Below are 10011 nucleotides of genomic sequence, written 5' to 3' on the forward strand. Positions count from 1 at the left end.
TATGGCTCCTGAGACTTGCAAGTGGGCCCCTCTTCCAGGCTGTGTACCCCCAGTCCTCTGTTGAGGGATGACTGTGCTATGTCACAGGTGAGTACCATCCCTCCAGGGCAGTTCTGGGCTGCTAGGCTGTGTAGGGAGGCTCCCAGTCTGCTGAAATGATGGCTGAATGGGGCTTTGTTAATTCACACTGCTCCACCTTCCTAACTCTGGGACAATCAGCTGAGGTTGCAGGGAAGGCTAATGTCCATGCCCAGTTTTGTGGTGTGTGTCTGTTATTTGAAGCACTTCCGTCACACTGGGTTGTCTGGGGCAGCTCTGGGCTATGGGGCTGGCGACAGGCAGGAGTGTTTCCTGTCCACCAGGATGATGGCTGTGAGCGGACACCCCCCTTTTCTTGGGAAGTTGTGGTGTTTAGTGAATTTTCTCAGCCACTGGATTATTGCCTTTTGTCTCAGAGCTCTCTTAGTTCTGCTCTTGTCTTGACCTGCCCAAATTGCAATTCTTTGAAGCTTTCTGTATTGGGCTTCTTAGAGTAATTGTTTTAGAGCAAGAAAAAAGGATTAAAAAAAAAAAAAGGGCCCTCCTCAGAGATCTAATGGGTTATTGAAATGCTAAGAGACAAAGCAATTAGGGCCATTAAGGAAAGTTCCACAGGGCAGAGAGATCAGCTTTTGTTTCGGATTTGCATATGAGCCTCAGGGCCTGAGCTCTGCCCTTACCCTTTCTCTGTTCACCAGAACTCCAAAAATCCTCCGCTTTTATTTTGGAGTTTTTCGTGTTGTTTTTTTCTATGCCTGTTTCCTCTCTGCTGGGCTGGCTGCTCTCAGATTCTCTGGTGTCTGGTCTCAGTCTATCTATGGTTGGAGTTTGGATCAGTAGAATGAGTTTCTGATAAGGGCTGCCACTGCAGTTCTCCCTTCTCCTTCCCGGAGCTGACAGCCCCTCCTCCCACGGGACTGAGCCTGGCAGGGAGGGGTGCGGGTCCCCTGGCCAGAAAAACTTACAGATTTCGCTGATCTCAGCAGTTCCACGTTTTCATGAGTGTTGTATGATGTATGCCCAAAGTCAGATTGCTCTGTGGTGTCCAGTCCACACAGTTCCTGGCTTTTTACCTACTTTCCTGGAGGAGTAACTAAAACATACAGCTCACCAGTCTGCCATCTTGCCCTGCCTCGTCTCTACTGGTTTTTATTAGCTGGAGACCTCCAAGCAGCCTGCACAAACCAAGGGTGAGGTGGGGTGAGGTGGGGTGGGGTCACCTTCCAGGTTCCCTGCTGCTACCCAACCTGGGCAGGTACCTGGAGAAGAACAGAAGGAGCAACTACCTTGAGCTCCCTCCCACTGACGTGGATGTCTCCTCCCTGCTTATACAATCATTGATCCCAACAGGCTGGGTAAGGGCAGAGGGCATAGGTCCTGGGTCCTCTTTGAAGGCAGAGCAGTCTCGGGAAACCGTCTGTGTGCTGCAAGTTACTGCTCTGATCCCCAGGTGCTTGGTGTGATGGGGTCCCAGGTGTGGATGGCTCTCTGTGTGCCCACCTGCTCCCCTTCCTGGTGGGCAGTGAGGCAGCCATGGGGCTGCTGACCGGGGAGGTCCTGGTGCCCCTGGCCATCGCCATGGCCATCTTCCTGCTCCTGGTGGACCTGATGCACCGGCATGTACACTGGGCACCACACTCCCCGCCAGGCCCTCTGCCACTGCCCGGAATGGGCAACCTCCTGCAGGTGGACCTCCAAGACATGCCATGCAGCTACGGCAAGGTGAGGGAGGTGGCAGGCTAGGGACAGCTGGGGTCCTGGGCAGCCCTCCTAGCACCAGATAGGAGGTGGAAGGTGAAGTCACAGGCTGGACAAGAAGCTGGACCAGAAGCAGCAGCTGCCCAGAGGCTGCCTGGGGAGGGACCTTTGCTGGGAAAGTAAAGCCTGGAGGTGGTTGGGACTCAGCAGCAGGTTTGGGACCCAGTTGGACGGCACAGTTTACAGAAGACCCAACTGAGTCAGTCCCCCCTGATGACAAACAAAGAAAGGCCTTGGGGAGATGGGGAGCGAGGCGGAGCTGGAGATGAGGGCACCATTTATTTGAGAAATTATGGTGGGGAGGGGTACCATGACCGATCTCAAATCCGTCTCCGCTGAGGGACCTGTGGCCTCCCTGCTCCCATTGCTGAACCTGTTTCCTCATCAGTAAACTGAGATGCTGACTCAGGCCTATTGACAGTTTTGGTGACACTTGTAGTTGACTGGACAGTGGGCTCCAAGGTGAAGTTCTAGTGCTGGGAAGGGTGTGACCTCGAGTCAGGAGGCAGGTGTCCTTGGAGTCCTCTAGGCTGGTGTGTTTAGACTGGGCCATCAGCCTGCCAGGTGCCGGGCTTGACGCTGCCTTCTGCCCTGGGCCTGCAGATGCGGTGCCGCTTCGGGGACTTGTTCGGAGTTCAGCTGGGCTGGACGCCCGTGGTTGTGCTCAACGGGCTGACGGCCGTGCGGCAGGCGGTGCTCCACATGGAGAGGACACCTCAGAGCGCCCGCCCCTGTCCTCAAGGAGCAGCTGGGCTTGGGGCCCCAGGCAGAAGGCAGGGGGTGGCAGAGACAGTGGCCGAGTCCCAGCGGGAGCTGGGTGGGCAGTGACCTCGGGGCCGTCAGGGCGGAGAGGACGCGGATGGCCAGGCATGGGGCACAGGAAAAGGCCCACCCATGCAGGGAGGCAGCTGGAGGACTCAGAGCGTCCGGGCGTGGGGGACTTCAGCGAGGGCGGGGCACTGGACGGGGTCTGACAGGGCTGGTTGGGGAGGTCGAGGCAGGATGACCAGGGAACAGAGGGGGAAGTTGGGGTCTCCCTGAGCGAGAAGGAGAAGTATCAGGTTGGGTGGGGGTGAAGGGCGGAGCCACGACCTTCCCCGGCCACGCCCATGCACTGGCCCCGCCCCGCCGCAGGTGCGATCACCGCGCGCTACGGACCCGCGTGGCGCGAGCAGCGGCGCTTCTCCGTGTCCACCATGCGCAACTTCGGCCTGGGGAGGAAGTCGCTGGAGCAGTGGGTGACCGCGGAGGCCGCCTGTCTCTGCGCTGCCTTTGCCGACCGTGACGGTGAGTGCAGGACCGAGGGCGCGGGGACACGCGGGGCGACCCTCCCTGACCCGCACCCTCCCTCTCCAGGACGCCCCTTTAGTCCCAGCCGCCACCTGAACCAAGCGGTGTGCGACGCGATCGCCTCCCTCACCCATGCGCGCCGCTTCGAGTACAGCGACCCGTCCTTCCGCAAGCTCCTGGGGCTGGTTGAGGCCGCTCTGCGCTTGGCACTCCGAGGTGGGAGATTTGTGCCTGGGGGTGAGGGGAGGAAGGGCGTGTCTGGGGGAAGCAGAGAGTACAGGCCCAGAGCTCAGGGCAGGAGACAGGGCCCTGGGATGGGGCTGGGCAAAGGAGCCGGCCTAGGAGGTGAGGACCCAAGTCCCCACTCCGCGGCCTGCACAATTGGTGAAGGGAATCCCAGTGCTCCTGGGCATCCCGGGGCTGGCCTGTGAGGTCTTCACCACACAGAAGACCTTCACGGACCTGCTGAATGAGCTGGTCACTGAGCACAGGGAAGGCTGGGACGCGGTCCAACCCCTGTGCAACCTGACTGATGCCTTCCTGGGTGAAGTGGAGAAGGTGAGAATAGGCTACCTGGGAGCACGTGGGGGTGGGCAAGAGGGTCCAGAGGGGCCAGGATGGAGGGCCGGGGCATTGCCCAGTGGACAGGCCACCGGCTGAGTGGCACAGGGTGGGGGCCTGTCGGGGAGAGCCCTCTCTCTGCCTCTGAGTCTGCTCTCTCTGCCCGGCCCAGGCCAAGGGGAACCCCGAGAGCAGCTTCAATGATGCCAACCTGCGCCTGGTGGTGGCCGACCTGTTCACAGCAGGGATGGTGACCACCTCGACCACACGGCCTGGGCCCTCCTGCTCATGACCCTGCACCCGGACGTGCAGCGTGAGCCCCTCCTGGGATGTGGAGGGTGGGGACTGGGAGTGCTCCGGTGGACAGTGTCAAGCAGGGGTTCCTAAGCTTCCTCTGGACACCAGGGACACTGCAGAGAGCTGGGCCCAGGCTCCTGTAGCAGTGGTGCCTCCTCCATGTGGACACTGCTCCCAGCAGAGGGAGGATATGCTGTGGTCAGGGCAGGGTCAGCTCCCAGCCTCCTGGGCTCTGACTCACTTTAGGTCGCTTGTCTGCCCAGGTCACATCCGCAGTGGGATCGACGAGGTGATAGGGTGGGAGTGGAGGCCCGAGACGGTGGACCAGGGTCGCATGCCCTTCACCACAGCCATGATCCATGAAGTGCAGCGCTTCAGGGACATCATCCCCCTGGGCGTGCCTCATATGACCTCTCGCGACACCTGGATCCAGTGCTTTCTCATCCACAAGGTAAGGCCCAGCCATGCTCCCACTGCCCAGCCTGGGGACAGAGTTCAGGGAAGCTTCCTGGGTGGAGCGTGTCTTGAATGAGTCCAGGTGTTTGCCAGGCAGATGCTGTGTGTACCTGTGCACCTGCAGTGCAGAGGGCACAACATCCCTCTAACATGGACTCTCATCCCTGGCCTGGCATGTCCTGCACAGGGGACGCAACTCATCCTCAACCTGTCATCGGTGCTGAAGGATGAGACCGCCTGGGAGAAGCCCTTCTGCTTCCACCCGGAACACTTCCTGGACGCCCAGGGCTGCTTTGTGAAGCCGGAGGCCTTTATACCTTTCTCAACAGGTTCCTGTGGGGTGCTGGGTCCTGCCCTCTTCCTAAGGGGTCTGGGATGGGAAAGTCCCTGGCCATCCCTCCTCACCAAGCCCCCGTGCCCACCCACAGGCCACTGCGCATGCCTCAGGGAGCCCCTGGCCCACATGGAGCTCTTCCTTGTCTTCACCTGCCTCCTGCAGCACTTCAGCTTCTTGGTGCCTGCTGGGCAGCCCCAGCCCAGTGACCATGGGGTCTCTGGCTTCTTGGTGACCCCATCCCCCTACCAGCTCTGTGCCTTGCCCCACTAAAGAGGGTCACCAGGACCCCAAACCCCAACCCCAGACAGAGACCCTGAGCTACAGTAAACCAGTCTGGCAGCTCCCACCTCACTCTTTGTCCAGGTCATGCTGGGCTGGGGTCTCAGCTGCCTGCCCAAATATTTGTTCCATTTCTCTTTCCAAATGACTCCATTTGACAGATGAGTATACTGAGGCTCAGAGGGTGCCTGACTTTCCTTTCCTTCTTTCCCACATCACCCATTTGAGTCCCAATATTGGCTGCCTGGATCAGTGACAACGTTGACACAGAGATCTCGGCTCCTGGAATGTCAGGCTGGGTAGAGACAGGAATGGGCTGCTGAGAAGACAGGTGCAACCGCTGGCTGGGGCTGGGGAGGGGCTGCACCAGTGGTCCCCAAGAACGCATGAGACTCAACAATATGCTAGAAGGATGTACAGAACTAGGAAAGCTGCTATACTCACAATCTGTGTCTGGTGTGGTTCCATGGCACACTGGGGCCATTTTGTCCTCATGAGCTGAGCAAGTTAGCACACATGCTTTGCACCTGGGATCGTTGAGGTCCCCATATTGGAGTGGATGAGAGCTAGTTGCACACAGATGTGAGTTCATTAGAGTAGGCTTCAGGGCCTCCCATGGCCATCAGGTCTTAGGGTGGGCCTGGCCCCATGGGAATTCAGACCACCTTCCTGCTCTCATCCCATCAGGAAGCCTGTCCCGTAGCTTTCCATCCTCCCAACGGGCACTCTGTATTTGTGCACGGGACACTGTGGCATGCTGGGCGTGCTGCTGCTATGGCCTGTCCTGAGTAACCAGGGCGCTTCCTAAGCAATTACTCACCATAGTTTATCTTCACACAGTGATCAGCCTACTGTGACCCAACGGATCTTACAGATACCTTTGTAGTGTCTGTAACCCAAACAATAACAATCAAAAGAATGGGCACATTGGTGGAGTTCCAAGCAGCCTTCAACAGTCAGTCCAGCTCAGCGTCGTGTTGTATGCCCAGAATGATGCCATGCAAGTCTGTAGGCTTCCATCCGACCTGGTCAGGGTCCAAAAGAAGGTTCAGTCTTGGCAAATGTGACTTCTTTTGGGCATCCTCTGTAATTGTGTTGAAAGTGAATGTTATTCTCCTCCTCTGCCCCCCTCTTGAGACATTGACATAACACTGGATTTCTCTTGTTGCCTGACCCATTTATTCATTCCTTCCCCTTCAGCTACTATTTCTCCTTCTCTCCATTGGTCACTGAGTTTTATCTATGCATGTCCACCTTTGGAAGGAACATTGGGTTGCCAGTTGGCAGCAGTGAGGTCCTGGGTCTCCCCTCGATCCCCTCCCCTCATATAGAATAGGGTCACTGAGACTCAGAACCAGTGGACCCTCTACCACGAGGCACGACAGCAGCTCTCACTGTCAACCCCTACTTTGCCAGATGGGCCAAGACACAGTCCACACCGACAGGTCATTAGGGGTTCCTCTGTGAAGGCGCCGTGAAGGCGCAGTGTTACAGTTCACAGTTTCTTGCTCGGGGACTGCTCAATCTGGTAGGAAAAAGGACACTGAGGTGACGTGGGAAGAGTTTGATAGTGTGTTTTTCTGGTACCCCACCCCGGGTCCTACAGAAAATCAGAGGAATCTATCAAGGAAGCTTCCTGTTGCCCCCTCATGTTGAGTGTGAGCACACACTCATGAACGTGTCTAAGCCAGCCCTTCCTGCCTTAATCGCCCCATTTTAGGCAACAAAGATCTCAGTTGTCTGTTTCACTCCTCTTCAAACTACTTCCACCCTGAGGATGAAACGGAACCTGCTGTGTCCATCTGAGGAGGTAGTTCTAGCTGGCTGTTAAATGCTGTCAGCTAAAAAGTGTGTTCCTTGGTCTGAAGAAATGCAACCTTGTGGTCGAATTGGTAAAGTATTATATTAGTGTCCTGGGACTGCCGTAACAAAATACCACACACTGTGTGACTTCAAACAACAAATCTCACCTCTCATCACTCTGGAGACTAGAGATTCAGGCCTCTCTTATCCAAGAGATCTTGATCACATCTGTAAAGTCCCATTTCCATAGAGGCCACCGCCACAGGTCCTGGGGTTAGACCCTGGACATGTCTTTGAGAGGATGCCCCCCAACTTAGGACAAGAATCTTCTCTTCAGCTGTTTTATAGCACTTTGAGCACTTGCATCTACCACCAGGTATGCAACACCCCATTCAGAGTAAGAGTTTATTCCATCAGGGCCCCTCTAGGCTTTCTTGGGCCACCAGATCCATCTGATGTCATCCACCTGCCAGCTATGTGCAGGGCCTTTCCTCCAGGGAGTCTGCCTATGGCCATCGGCACCCTCTGTCTCTCCTGCTGTCAGACAGGGCAGTTCTTGTTGGCATTTTGTGCCTCAGAGGGTGCAAGAGGGATGAGTCGACCATTAGTTCATCTCTGCATTGCTGCAGCTCCCCCATGTCCACTCATCTCCTGGGCCCAGGTGGCCACATCAAGTGAGCACACCAGGGTAGCCACTTGCTGGTTCCAGTCGCCTTCCAGTCCTGGAAAGGGGTTCTGATGGGCATCAACCTGTCCTATTTTAATGTGCTTTTAATTCCCATAGTAATTTCCATAGAGCTGTGCTCCATCCAGGCCTCCCTTGTATAGCCAGTTTTCCTTTATTGGCCTGACCATATGGCCAGGCCAGTGGCCTCTGCCTATGAATCAGTAAGCACCCAAACATACAGACTCATGTTCAGTTCTTCCATCACTGCAAGGAAAACAGCATGCAGCTCCACTGGTTTGGCTGATTGGGTCTTACCTTGTTCAGTCACAGTACAGTGGCGTTCCAAAGAGGATGCTGTCTGTCCATCTGTGCCATCCATAAGCCAAGCAGGTCTTTGTCGGTCAGTAGAGAGCTGTTCATAGAGATCACCCAGGTGGCAACAGAAGGCTGCAGCAGCTCTGGGGATTCAAAATACAGCCTCTGCAAGTTTGGATGTATTATGTCCCCTTAAATGCCTTGTTCTTTAATGCAATCTTGTGGGGGCAGAGGTACTAGTGTTGATTAGGTTGGAATCTTTTGATTGTTACCATGCAGATATGACTCAATCAACTCTGGGCAAAATGTTTGATTGAATTATTTCCATGGAGATATGGACCCCACCCATTCAGGGTGGGTCTTGATTTAATCACTGGAGTCCTATAAAAGAGCTCAGACACAAGGACCTCAGAGCAGCTGAAAGTGACATTTTGGAGAGCAGCTTAAGGAGACATTTTGGAGACGGACTTTGAAAGCATAGTTTTCTGACGCTTTGGAGATACTAGTCCAGAATTTTCTCCAAGAAGCTAAGCCTAGAGACCTTTTGGAGAATGTCATTTTCAAACACAACCTGGGAGCAAGCAGATGCCAGCCACATGCCTTTCCAGCTAACAGAGGTTTTTCTGGACACCATTGGCCTATCTTTAATGAAGGTATTCTCATATTAATGCCTTAATCTGGACATTTTCATGACCTTGAGACTAAATTTGTAACCAAATAAACCTCTTTAAAAAAAAAGCCAATCCATTTCTGGTATTTTGCATAACAGCAGCATTAGCAAACCAGAACACAGCCCTAGGGGAAATCCCCAGGCCACTTGCTCAGGAATATAATGACTGCGTCTTTGCTTTTCCCCAGTAGCATGTTCTTGTATAAACCATTTCCATTTTATTATGGAACTCTTCTGGACACTGCCTTCCTTATTAGAGTGTTTCTTTGTCATCATCCAACACATTAGGGCAGGGGCCCAGGCCCCACGGCCAGGTCCCCTTGCCCTGAAATACCAGGGTCCACTTTCATGAAGCCTGTCAGGAAATCCCACTCCCACCTGGGGCAAAGTCCCTGTTTTGGTTTGGAAAGTTGATGGAATGCAAAATAGCAGAAATGGGTTGGTTCTGACAAAGGGGGTTTATAAATTTACAATTTACAGTTCTTAGGCCATGAAAATGTCCAACTCAAGACATCAACAGGACAGACATCTTCTCTGAAGGAAGGCTGCTGGCATCCAGGACTCCTCTTTCACCTGGGAAGACACATGGCTGGTGTCTCCTGGTCCTTCTCTCCTGGGTTTCGTTGTTTCCAGCTTCTGGTTCTAGTGGCTTCCTCTCAGCTTTTGTGGCTCTTCTCTGAGTTTCCAGGGCTTTTCTCTGTGAGTTTCTCTTAACTTCATCTCTCCCAAAGGACTCCAGTAAAAGGATTAATACCGGGAATGATTACCTAACAGGTATACTCCTGTTGCCGAGGTTGTACTTCAAGGTATGGGAATGGAGAGAGGTGATACAAGTTCATTAATGGGATTATAATTATCAGTGCAATTTTGAAGGTGAACATTGTTGAAAGGGGTTGTTTAAAGGCATGTAGATTAGCACTACAGATATAAACAAGTGCTTGCGTGATCTACTTCTATGTTATAACTCTGATGCAAACAGTTCACACAGTGGTATATGGGAAAAACTACCTATTGCCTACTATGGACTACCTTTAATAGGGACACCTTACTAGTACCACACTAAAACTAGGGATGAATAATTAGGCTGTATAAGAGCTTTGGAGTGTTTTGGGTTATGAGAATTGTTTAAAATTGAGAGTGGACTAGTTCCCAAAGTTTCCTGAAAACTATGTTCTGGGAGCAAGATGGCCAATTTTGAGGATCAGTTGTCAGATGAGAACACTTAGCCCTTCCTGATAATGATAAACCAAAGTAATGTAAACTGATATTGCCATGGAAGTCTCAGTGGCTGCAGCATGAACTGGACCTGGAACTAGAGCAGCTACAATGGCACCACCTAATCACCTGGTAGGTCTAGTGGCTGCCCCTCCTTACCCAAGCATCACGGACATCCAGACCCAGGTGCTCCAACAAATCCCTAGAGGACCTGAGCAGAAGCCTGTCAAGGATGAAGTCTTCACTCCTACTGTCTCAGCAGTATACAGCATGGGACAAGAGAAGGGGCAGAAGGCACCCAGGACAGTGGATCCAGGGTGCAAC

The 10011-nt window shown here is 53.8% G+C and overlaps 1 pseudogene; it reads left to right on the forward strand.

The window, feature by feature from the left end:
• Nucleotides 1–1067: 1067 nt before the first annotated feature.
• Nucleotides 1068–5008, forward strand: LOC119542527 (annotated as a pseudogene).
• The last annotated feature ends 5003 nt before the right edge of the window (nt 5009–10011 follow it).

This window comes from Choloepus didactylus, chromosome 8 (genome assembly GCF_015220235.1).
Source record: "Choloepus didactylus isolate mChoDid1 chromosome 8, mChoDid1.pri, whole genome shotgun sequence".
Classification (NCBI taxonomy): Eukaryota; Metazoa; Chordata; class Mammalia; order Pilosa; family Megalonychidae; genus Choloepus; species Choloepus didactylus.